The 12,293-nt window shown below is 35.4% G+C and overlaps 1 protein-coding gene across 4 annotated transcripts in view; it reads left to right on the plus strand.

The window, feature by feature from the left end:
* The first annotated feature begins 455 nt into the window (after positions 1 to 455).
* The window catches only part of TENM3 (teneurin transmembrane protein 3), a 3,393,579-nt gene continuing 3,381,741 nt past the window's right edge, over positions 456 to 12,293 (plus strand). For all 4 annotated transcript variants that reach the window (XM_072622672.1, XM_072622671.1, XM_072622669.1 and 1 more), the window contains exon 1: positions 456 to 929. The gene's annotated coding sequence lies outside the window, so the exon portion shown is untranslated. The remainder of the gene's footprint in view (positions 930 to 12,293) is intronic.

Below are 12,293 nucleotides of genomic sequence, written 5' to 3' on the forward strand. Positions count from 1 at the left end.
GAGAGGTCGCAGCCGGCCTCAGTATTCGGATCACATCTCCCGGCTTGCACGCAGCAGCCTCCAGTTGTACAAGCACTAAGCAGGGCGCTGCGTTTTCCTCTCCTCCATCGCTCACAAGTCAGGGGCTCTTCCTGGAGCATCCCCTCAGAGCAGGGGCACAGAAGCCCCCTTAGTCCTTTCCCTTTTCTCCTTGTCCTTTCCCCAGCCCCGCCTATAAGCCCTCGCCTCGCCACCCCACCCCAGCCGGGCGCACAAAACCCACCAGCAGCTCAGGCAGATCGGCACTGTGCTCGGCTGAGGAGCAGCCTCCCTGAGCTGCAGACCCGAGTGCGGGGACCGACTCCTAGGCTGGAGGAGAAGCAGAAGGAGGAGGAGGGGGGAAGGAGGAGGAGCGGGGAGCGTGGAGAGGAGAGGGGAGGGGGAGCTAGGGAGAGGGGGAGGAAATAAATAAATAAAACAATAACCTCCGCGCCAATAAGAGCGAGGGAGAGAGAAAGCGAAGGACAGAGAGAGACCCCGGCTCCTGTTCGCTCGGCTGGGAGAGGGGCTCCTCTGGCGCGCGGCGCGCGTGTGAGTGGGTGTGTATGTGTGCATGTGTGTGCGTGCGTGTGTGGATTCGCCCCGACTGAAACTGTAAAGTTCACCCCAGACGTGTTGCTCTCCCCGGCTACCGGGGCTGCGGCTGAGGCCGCCCCAACTTCACTTGCCCAAGTGACTGTGTGCCTTGCCCGGCGCCTCCCGTGGTGCTGCTGCTGCGGCGGCGGCAGCGGCGTAGACGGCCGTCTCCTCCTCCCAGCACACCTTCGAGCGCCAGAGAGGCTGGCTGGCAAGGGGGCTCCCCGGCCGACCCCACCACTTGCACCTGCACCTGACGACCACCTTCCAGCCACTTCCCCCAGCCCCGGGCGGCGCCTGGCTACGGCCGAAAGGTACGTAACACTTTTAAACCTGATGTCTATTTTTGCATGACTCCTACTACGCAGTGTGTATTTGGGGCTGCCGGGCTCCTCTCCCTTCCAGGAGCGGTCATCGTTTATCAAACTTTGCCTCCATCCCCTTCCCTCCTCCGCCAGGGGCAGCCGCCTTCCCCGGGTAACCTGGGTCATCATTCGTGGAGGGTGGGAGGAGGGCAGGATGGGCCGGAGACTCGGTACATCCCATCCCTGCCAAGGAGGCTCGTCTCCCCAGCTCGGCCGTCTGCTCCGCTTGGGGTGCCCTTCATTGCGATCGCCTCCCCCCCGCCGGCGATGTCCCAGGTGTGTGTAGAAAACGGTGTCCTGTGCTACTCCTACACCCAGAGGCGTGTAAGTTTCAGTGAAACCGAGGGACAGTGTCAAGAAGGTGAAGTTTGATTACCGCCACTCGCCTCCCAGAGAGGAGTAACCCTTTCTTTACAGCAGCCCCATTTTGGAGGTGCGGGTGGCGGCGGCAGCCTGAGCATCGGAGCGGTGACCGGTGGCCGGCAGCACGTTGTCCCGTCTGTGACAGCAGATGGAGAAGGAAGGAAAGTGCATCAGCCTCGCTGCCTGAACGTGACTCCTGTGCAGCCTGCACTGAGGACCCGAGGACTGAGGGCTACTTGATCTTTGGGTAATTCTTGGATGGGGAAAATCTGATGTTGGTTTAAGAAATGTGTGTGCTTTGCTTTCAGACAGAATCTAAACAGTCCTTGAAACTTTTGTCCTTAGGAGAAAAAAAAAGGCAAGAACTGAAACGCAGCCTTAAGACAATTAAAACCAATATCAAACCTAAATAAATTCCTATTGTTCTGGAAATCAATATCATTTAGGGGTATTTTGTAAACCTAAGATGTGTCCGCCTGTCTTTGTAGTTTGCCTTGTCTGTAACATATTATTAACTCTGAAACATACTATTCTGGAATTGGGCATTTTTGTGAATATTTTGGACGTTGTTTATTTGTATATGGGAAAGTAGCATCTCTTAACTTTAAAGCAAGTCTTTTTAACTTTCACAGCAACATGGTTAAGGCTTGAGATTGTCGAAGCCACCTGCTGAATCAGTTCATGTTACTTTTTAGGGGTTATCAGTTAGTACTCGAAATGTAGGGACATCCAGCAGATGGAGCAGTGGAAAACTATATTAGAATTAGGCATAAAACTGATTTATCACTGTCTAATCACAGTAAGAGAAATATATATGTATATAAATGATGCATATACACACAGAGACATATATATATACACAGATCACATGTCAGAAAGTTATTTGTTTCTTATGTGAAATTGCAAATTCAGTTTGCAACTGCAATATAGTATTTTGACTTAGCTATACATACACACACACATACATAAATATAACATACACAGAACTTCTGTGTATAAACTATACATAGACTAACAATCTGTATTCTGTCATGTTTTCTTTACTGTATTTCTATTTATCTTTTCTCCATTCTCCTCCAGAACACCAGCATCTGTTCTACAATTAGAGTTTTGCAAGTGGTTCACATTATAGCTGAAAGTAATTCCTGTTGCTTAGATAAAAGTGACTTTATTTTTGACTCTACTTTTATAAGAATATATAGAATCTCAATCATTAAGCCTAGAAAGAAATAATTACCTAACTGCACAGTTTGGCAACTTAGATGCAACAGATATTGCCCTTCATTCTTTGGAACAACATACTTTAGGTCTTTAAAACAATTTGCTATGTTGCTGGAATAGAAATTGATACAATCTTTTCAGTAATTCTGTTTTATTGGAGGTCCTTCTTCCTAGAATTACAGTAATTATGTAACTTGTGTGGCAACAGCAAAGCACAGCAGTAGTAAGTTCAGATATGTGGACAAAGGATACTGAAAACATTCTTTTTTTCTATTTCTTTGCCAATATGATAATTAAGGTAGGAATAATTTCTGGAATATGTGCAGTGTGGTTCACTTAGCAACTTGAAACAATTCATATACTTCCATTTATCTTCACAAAATGCTCTTCACGTTGGCAGAGGCAAATAGTACTATACCCATTCTTGAGATGAAGGTATTGAGGCTTAAGGGACTTGATGTGGCTTGTAAATAAATATACGCAGGTAGTAGACCTGAAACTCCTAGTCAATGGATTTTGCAATAGGTAAGAAACTGGTACAGAAGTCATCTTCATACCTGGTCAGAGCGGGGAAAAGCCAACATAAAGAAATTGTTCATTATCAATATAGTTAATACAAATTGGTCTCCAAAATGTACTATGCATTTTGCAGTACCTAGAGTTAGAACAGTATCCTACCCAGGAAAATTAAAATATAAATATTTCCCTCAATTACAAATTCTTTATACTAGAATCCAAGTGCTGAATAACTAAGCATATTTTAAATTGCCAGCGATTTTCTTTTAAATTGGAAAAATAAAGTGCCCATCCATTTACAATAATGATCATATGTTCATATAACGGTTGTTTAAAAGTTAGTTCATTTGCTTTGACTTATTCCAAGCAAAGTTTTAGAATGCCTTCTTTTGAGATTCCTAAAAAAAAAAAAAAAAAAAAAAAAAAAAAATCAAATTTCTTTTTAATTTATCTCACTTAGATCTTACAACAGGAAAAGTGAATTAGATCACTTTTAATAGCTCCTGGCCCCAATATTCAATCATTTATCCCAAAAGTTTAATTGCTGTGAATAATGCAAAAAGTTTCTTGTAATCCTAAAGTGACTCAAAAATAGAAAGTCCAAATATATTGCACGATTTCTATTTTCTTATCTCCTATTGCCCAGTTTAGGGAGGGTTTAGATGTTAATTATAATTTAAAGTCAACTTGTAACTCTAAAATTAAATAAAAATATTAAAAGTAGTTTAAAAGTTTAGTACATGAGACAATTAAGAGAATATGATAATAAACTATGCAATAAACTCTTGTGCTGTTCAAGTTAAATGCAGGTAAGCATATATAGGTTTTGTTTTTTTTTAAAGAAACTACTTAATGAAATGTTATAAACTGAAAGCATGAAATGACAGCTACATAAAATAGATTTTCTAATACATTGTGAATCTCTTTTTTTTTTTCCTATCAGCTTTCCTGTCTTGGTCTTCTTGTACTAAGTTCTTTCCGAAAGCTTATTTTAAATGCAGTGTCATATCCAAAGAATCTAAGGTAGATCTAAGATTGTAAGGATCAGAGGACATTTTTCCAGAAGGGACTGTTGGTAATGATATTTAGTAGGAAAAGGTATGTATTGATGATCTGTTTGTAAGAATCATATTCTCTCTCTAGGAAATCATCATCATTTACTCAATAGAGAGAAAATGACCTGATTAGAAATGGTTTCTCTAATGGGATCTATTTAACAGAACTTATATTAACATGAACCATGGTAATAGCAGTTAAAGATTGAGGACCACCAAATTTTTAGTTTGATTAGTGTTCTTTCAAAAATCCCCTTTCGATGTTATTTTGACATTCAGTCTCCCTCCCTCAGGGCTTTATTATGTACTACTAGATACCTGTGTTCTTCTGTTCTTTTATAATTGACTTCACAGTTGTTGGATTTAGACCTAGCTACCTCAAACAAATTTAAAAAAAACACCTTTAAATGTGTAAAAAGATCAGGAGAAAAAAAAAAAGATCCTTGGGTCACTTTTTTTCTCTTTTTCCACTTCTGATCTTATGTTCAGGTTGTTATTAAAAAGTTAAAATCAGTTTTAAAATATGAAAAAAGCTACTCTTCAAATTTCTATGTTGCCATTATGCCTTTCTGACAAGCCATATAAAATAATGTGAGAAAATATGACTTTTACCTATGGTTTATAAAAATAGGTCATTTTTTAAAAATTAATTGGAAAATTCTTTGAATTTTTTAATTGGGGATGAGAAAATAAATATTTGTGTAAGGAATTGAATTTTATTTGAAAGTAAATCCTATTTTAGACAGATGTTATATGTATAGAATACATACAAGTTCATACTAAGATAATGAAGTTTTCAACCCATGTTCTGTGGCCTAAGATCAACATTTAATAGTATGAGCACCACCGTGTGCTAATTAATATATGATGGTGAAATATGCTTTAACTTTTTCTTTAATTCATTTTCATAAGTACACTCATCATAAAACTATACTTCTTATTTATATTAGCTTTTACTGAACTATTCCATTTTAACAAAAAATATGCTATGAAAACTCTATTTATAGCATACCATTAGGTTTGCATCTCTAATATACTTTTCCCATGAAGTAATTTCGGGAAATATTTTCCTTAAAATCCAACATCACTGATTTTCTATAATTGTTTTAAAATAAGTGGTTCCATTAAATGGTTTACTTTTTATTTCATTTTATTTTCATTTGCAAATCCATATTGTGTTTTTGGATTCCCCTTTTCTCCTTTTTCTGTGAAAAGTTGATTTGGGAAGTTATTGCCAGTGTCAGATAATCAAGAATAAATCCAAAAGCAGTGCGGGGGGAGGTAGAACATAAAAGTCTTCTATATTGTTAATTCAGAATTAGAACAATTTAGTGAGATACATATAGCTTTCTCTTTATATATCTGAAACAGTTTTTAAGTTTTGTACAACACTTAAAAGGTGTTCATTGAAAAAGAGTATAAAATGAAATAGGACTTGTATTAAATGAGTGGCAATTTTTATTTTTATTTGTTTTGTTAAAATATGAAGTTCAACATTAAGTTTCAAATACAATAATACTCTCTGGTTTGTAATATACTTTTGGGGAACAGGAAGTAGTGACTTGAACCTTAAAGAAATCAATTCTAAGAATAATCAAAGAGACTATGTCTTTCATGAATCAATCATTTACACAAATCTTATGCATGTAAATGACATGTATATTATAATATATATAATGCTTTCACCACTTCATTCATGTATAATTTTCCCTATATTTATTTAAAAATTCAAGGGATATAGAAATGTCTGATCAACTATTAGAAATCAAACAGACAACAAAATTGCACTTCTAAGCTTAAACCAGTTCTATTGGTATTAACAAAACAGAAGACTGATAGTATTTGCTTAATTTATATGCCATTTTAGTATGCCTAATTTGCAGTAGAAGTTGATAGATTCACCTATATTATATATATTATATTATATGTGTATTATATTATTCACCTACAGCATATTTAATATTTTTCTAGTAGCAGATATTGTAGATTCAGTCAGTCATCAGTTGCCAGTACAGGCATGAACCCCTTACTCTTTTGTTGAGTTCCTTTAGTGACATTTCCTATTACTATTCATGGTATGTGTATATGTATATTTATATAGCTATGTATATATCTGCTTTTTTATATCAATCTACCTATTTGTAAATAATCATATGTTTATGTAAGACAGTCAGGATCCATTTAGCTGTTTGCAATACTTGGTAGGTGAAATCATCAATTTATAAAATCCTCTTAAAAAAGAGTTTATGTTGGTAAGGATGACTGAGTGGCATAGAGACTTCAGATTCCTTTTTCTTTTCTTTTGTCGGACCCAAATCCTAGTCATGAAAATTTATGTTGTGGTATTTTTTTTTTTTTGCTGTTGATTAGAAAGTAGACTTGATTTTGATGTTCTTTTGTTTTTCAGACATTTAGTAAGATGATAGTGTTCATTATTATTAATTCATTAACTAATTGATTAAAATTTACAACAATGTTTTCTAACTTGTAGTGAAATCAATGGATTCATAAAGTCATAATGAATTAGTAAAGATTCATTAGCGTTTATTGTATCCTTTTAAAATGTGAAAAGTATTTTAATTACAGCTGTTATATTGCAAGTGGAACATGGATTAGCTCTCAACACTTATCCATTAAGAAATGTGAACAAGTTGTTGATGAATGTCAACTCCATTAATTATAAGATCACATTTCTAGATATAAGCTGTGGGTGTACTTACACCCACTGAAAACAATCTGTACATGAGTTTCTTTGAAACTTTGGACTCTTGAGCATGGTTTATCAAGAATTTTAAATAATACAATGGTAATTAATATATAGTATCAGTAAAATAATGTTGTAAAAGGATAATAGTCTATTTAATGTTAATTTAGAGTCTGAGCAAAAATGTTGTTGAAAATAATTGTGGTTAAAGTACATATGTTACCTTATGTATACCCAAAATAGAAATATTAAATTCTTGTTCTAGAAATATATGCTTAATTGATTATATTTTGATAGGGGTAAGCACACAAGAAACACATTAGAAAGGAAAAAGAAACTGTCAATCAATCATTTTATATACTAATTAAATGAAGTCCTATTGGATTATAATCAAAATGGCACATTAAAATTTTCCTAAAATGTTAGATAACATTTAATACTAATCATTAAATGCATGGGGATGATACACTTCTTTTCTCTTGATTTAATTAATAATCTTTTGTTTAGAATTTTGTGACATTTTGAGTATTTGTTTAAAATGATTTTATTTCATGATGAAGGGAAGTATTATAAAATTCAAGTGAACTGGCATGAATTAATTAAAATATGTAGGTAATTATCATTCATATGATTCTATGCACAGATGCATCTATGTATGTATGTGTATACATATGATGGAATTATTGCTTCCTAGTGTAGTATACAAAAACTCTTAATTTTATAGTGTCAAATTACAATGCGTTTTTACATGAAAAGATGACTATAGTTTTTATATGCATATACATACACACACATACATACGTATATGTACGAAAGAGAGAATAACATTGAGTTCTTTTGAGATTGACTTTAACTTAACAAGCAGTTGGACAGTTTAATTTAGTTTATTTAAGACATTGTCTAAAGGCACTTTATTTAATGATTATTGTATATAATTCTGAGAGCTTCTAATTAGTCAAAGGTTTCTTCTTTTTTATGTAAATAGCTGAGCATTTAACCAGTTAAAAACTGATTAATTTGTTGATATTTATGGATTCATCTTTTACCCATTTTATTAATAATCTGTTTAAAATGTATTTAGAAAACTAACAATTTCAATGAAACAATATTCTAATTGGCAATAAGTCAATGAAGCATATGGTACTATTTAAAAATTTAGACTCTTAAAAATATTTGAAAGTATTTAGCTTGACCAGAAAAAGAAAACAATTATAAACAGTTTGAACATTCACATTAAATTATAGTATAGTGAGACAAATTAATCTAAATAAAATATAAAACTTAAAAACATTACCAAGTAGTATTTAGTTTTAAAGCATTTCCCTAAGATAACAAGACAGTAAACCATTACATATTTAGTTTAAAAAATTTATTTTCCTTGGTATTCAGAAATTATGCTCTTGATTACACTGGATTCTGTGCTAGAGCTGCTTGCTGTATTTGTTGGGTTTGAATTTGAAGGGTTACAATGGTAAATTGCATGCAGGGCCATGGTTTTGCACATCTGTTCAACAGTACACATTGGCCAAAGTTTACAACTTGAATCTTTTTGAAATGTTTAAGTTTATTAGTATAATGAAATAATGAATTAGTTCAATACTCTGGTATACTGGAAATATTTGTGACTTAAGAACTGGGTCTTGGTTCTGTCTTTGCTAGTACCTTACCTGCTTACCTTGCATAAGTATCTAGGCTTCTCTTTTCTTTTATGTTAAACATAGAGTTCTCTTCCATCTCTTTTATGCTAGGATCCTGTATGCAAGATCTTAAAATAATGTCTTCATGTCAGAGGAAAGGAGTATATAAAATGCTTCAAAAGCCTCAGTGAAGTTTAAAGATCAAAATGTCATGAAAATTTTCGGAACTCTGTGTATATGCCGAAATTTTCACATATCTCTGATTATTTTAAATCAGTCGTATGTTCCCAGTACTTAGGAACATCAGGCCCTCCATGATGACTTATGATATGTAAATATGGGAATTGTCTTTTGCTAAATTTTTTATAGAGCATTTTTTTAAATCACCTTTTCTCCCACAAATCCCTTTGGTAGTTTAGTGCAGTCAAGTAAATAACATTTTTAAATATACAAATTTCATAGGATTACAAAAAAGCAATAATATTGAAACAGAGTTATGAATATATTTGAAACTACTCCAAAAGTCTTAGGGCTCTTTTGAGCTATTAGCTTAAAACTGCACTAAGTCTTTTGGGACAGCCTTTACAAGTTCACAAACCTCATTTTGAGAATCCTTATTGAAAAGGACCAGCTCACTATGTTCAAGTCTTCCCTCTGATTGTCAGAATAAATACAAAATAAATGTATAGGGGAATCAAATATTTTTTCCCCTAGTTTAGAGCTCTTGGTATGTTTGACTTTTGTTTTTGAAACTGGGCTGATAATAGGCTGAAAATGCAGTCTCTCATGCACCTGATCGTATTTCCTATCAGCATAAAAACTTTGACCCACTCCATTTTCAACCTGACTTGGTTTGCCATTTTTTAGGTAACCTGATAGCCCCCTGAAGCTGAGACTTCACCATATTGGTGGTAGAGTGAGTGTGGAAGCTTGATTAACTTAGCCCCCTCCAACCCCGAATTGGGGATTTTAAGGTGTGTGCCCCTACTCGTCTCTATAGTATATTTTAGCCACATCAACTCTTACTTCCAAAATTTAAGTTTCTATAATGCTATTAGTCCAATGAAATATATGTCATTTGCTAGTAAAGTCTATTTTTTTCCAGCTTAAATCCTCCTGAAAGCTTTTCAGTTTGCCATTCTTTCAATATTGTCCTAGTTCATAATTTCATACTTGAATGCATCTTTATTTGGCAGATACACACATGAAGAATGATGCACCAGTATGATTACTGATTTAGGCTGTTCCATTCGATTTTCATGCATGCATACGCACACTTATAAATTAATTTACAAAATTTTTATCCCAAGGCATTAAGACTGGTTTCACATTCAGACTCTAATGTAGATCATTCACAAACAGTGTAAATATATTCAATCCATTCCATTTGTCTCCATTGTTGTTTGAGAAGATGAGAGCACAGATCCACTAAATCCCTAAATTGACAATCATGTGTTTGCTGAACAGTCTGTCATCATTTCTTGTATTTTTTAGAGATTATTATTTTGCAGCAGTTCATTTCAGTTTGGCCCCCCAGTGATGTCTCATGGTTGAAAGTCCTTCTCAGCATCCTTACTTTATTCATTCAGTTATTAGATATCCCATTCCTTCACTACACTTGGAGTAATTAAACTTTAACTATAGTTCTTTGTTTCTCCCAGGAGTTTCTTTACCAAATATCACTGACTCCAAGACTAAGAAAGTGAGTACACCTAGAAATTTAGTATTAATATTGCTACTGGTCACATGTGGTTCTTTTACCTGTCTCATAAGCATTTATTATTTTAAACCATTGCAATTCCTGAAAATGAATTTACAGTTCTTTTGTATCTTCCTCATCACCTGGCTATATACATAGTAGGTATTAAATAAATTTAATAAGTGTGCTGAGTGAATAAATCACAGTTGACTTGTAGCTTGAAATATGATATTATAGATGTCAATTTATCTAAATTGAGTTTTTGCTAAATTTGGAATAAGTGTAATTTTACTAGGTCACTCATAGGTCATCAGTCTAGGAATGTTGATTAACCACTATCCATCCATTTATTGGGAGCAGCTACGTGGTGAAGTGTTTAGAACATTAGGCTTGTAATTAGGAAACATTATTAGCATTATTAGCTTACCCTGGGTGAGTAATTTAACCCTGTTTGCTTCAGTTTCTCATGTGTAAAACTAACTGGAGAAGGATATGACAAACAGTTCCAGTCTCTTTGCCAGGAAAACCTCAAATGGTGTCACAAAGAGTCAGACATGCTGGAAATGACTCAGTCATAACACCACCACCACCAACATAAATCCATTCATTGTCGTTACTTTTTTTTTTTTAATAAAGCAATTACTTTTTTGGTTCTCCTCAAACCTCTCTGATCCCTCTTTTCTGGTCTCCGTTATTCAGTATTTATTACTCACATCTTTAGCCTCACTGTTTGGCAACTGTTGTCCTCAATTCCCTTCTGTTCTCTTTTAGACATCTCAGCCACTTCTAAGGATGTCTGTCTGCACTGATGTTTCCAAGGCATTCTGTTGAACTTTATCTCTTCTGAACTTCAGTCCTATAGCACTAGTTGCCTGTTGGACTTATCCATATGGCTATCCTGCCTCAAAAGCAACATATCCAACAAAGCACTAACCATCTTTTCCCCTGGAAACCTGCCCCCTCCATCCAAACTATTCAATTCCTGTTCAAACTACTGCAATCTTCTCAGTCATCTCGATTTGTAACTCCAGATACAAACTTGCTTTTTCCTCCTCTCTGTCCCTATCATAATTAGTTAGACACTGAGTTCCATTAATCTACCTCCAGAACATCACTTGCATCTGTCTCTTTTTCTCTATTTGCGCAGTTATCATCCTAATTTATGTGATAATCATTTCTCACTTGGACTGTTGCAAAAGACTAACAAATGGAATCCCTGCTTCTCTGATTTCCAGTTTTACTTCTCCTATCCATTCTTCACATTAGATAAAATGTTCTTTCCAAGTCAGGGACCTGGAAATCTCTGTCTCTGTCTCTTTGTCTCTTTCTGTCTCTGTCTCTCTGTGTCTCTCTCTTGCACACACATACACATACACACACACACACACACACACACACACACACACGTGCGCGCGCACACATGCCCCAAACCTTATTTACCTCTCCAAAGCTCTATTGCCTCTAGGAAAAAGTAGAAGCTACTCACCCTGTCATTTGAGTCCCTACAATCAGGCTAATACCTACCTTTTTAGTCTTATCTAACACTGCTTCCTTTAATTCATTCTACATTCCAAAAAAAATTTTGCTACTGGCTGTTAGCTAAACTTAGCATCACATGTTCTGCTTCCATGATTTTGCACACACACTCTCCCTTCTCTACTGCCTGCACTCCGCACCCCCGGTTTTGGAATGCACTCTTCCTCATGACTATGTTTTTTTTAAACCGATATCTTCTTTCCAAATGAACATTGTCACCTCTGAGATCCCATCAATTGTTAGTTATTTTTCTACTTTAAATCACTTTGTGTTTTCTTGTCTGTGTACATTTTGTGTTCTCTAGGTAGAATGTGAACTTAGAGAGGTGTTTGGTCTTTTGTCTTTGCAAAACTAGCTTCTAGAATATGGCTGCACATGTACAATGTGCTTAGTAAAATTTGATTGTTGAATTCAGTCAAATGAAAATTATTGTAATAGCAGTCATTTTGGGAGTAGTGATATTCTTAATATGTCTTTTTAATACAAGAAGAAAACTCTAGTGACTTCTTACATAAGTGTAATATAATCTCTAGAGGTCAGGCAGCTTGACTTCATGATAGATATAACACTATAAAACTGTAT

The sequence above is a fragment of the Notamacropus eugenii genome, chromosome 7 (assembly GCF_028372415.1).
Source record: "Notamacropus eugenii isolate mMacEug1 chromosome 7, mMacEug1.pri_v2, whole genome shotgun sequence".
In the NCBI taxonomy this organism is placed as follows: Eukaryota; Metazoa; Chordata; class Mammalia; order Diprotodontia; family Macropodidae; genus Notamacropus; species Notamacropus eugenii.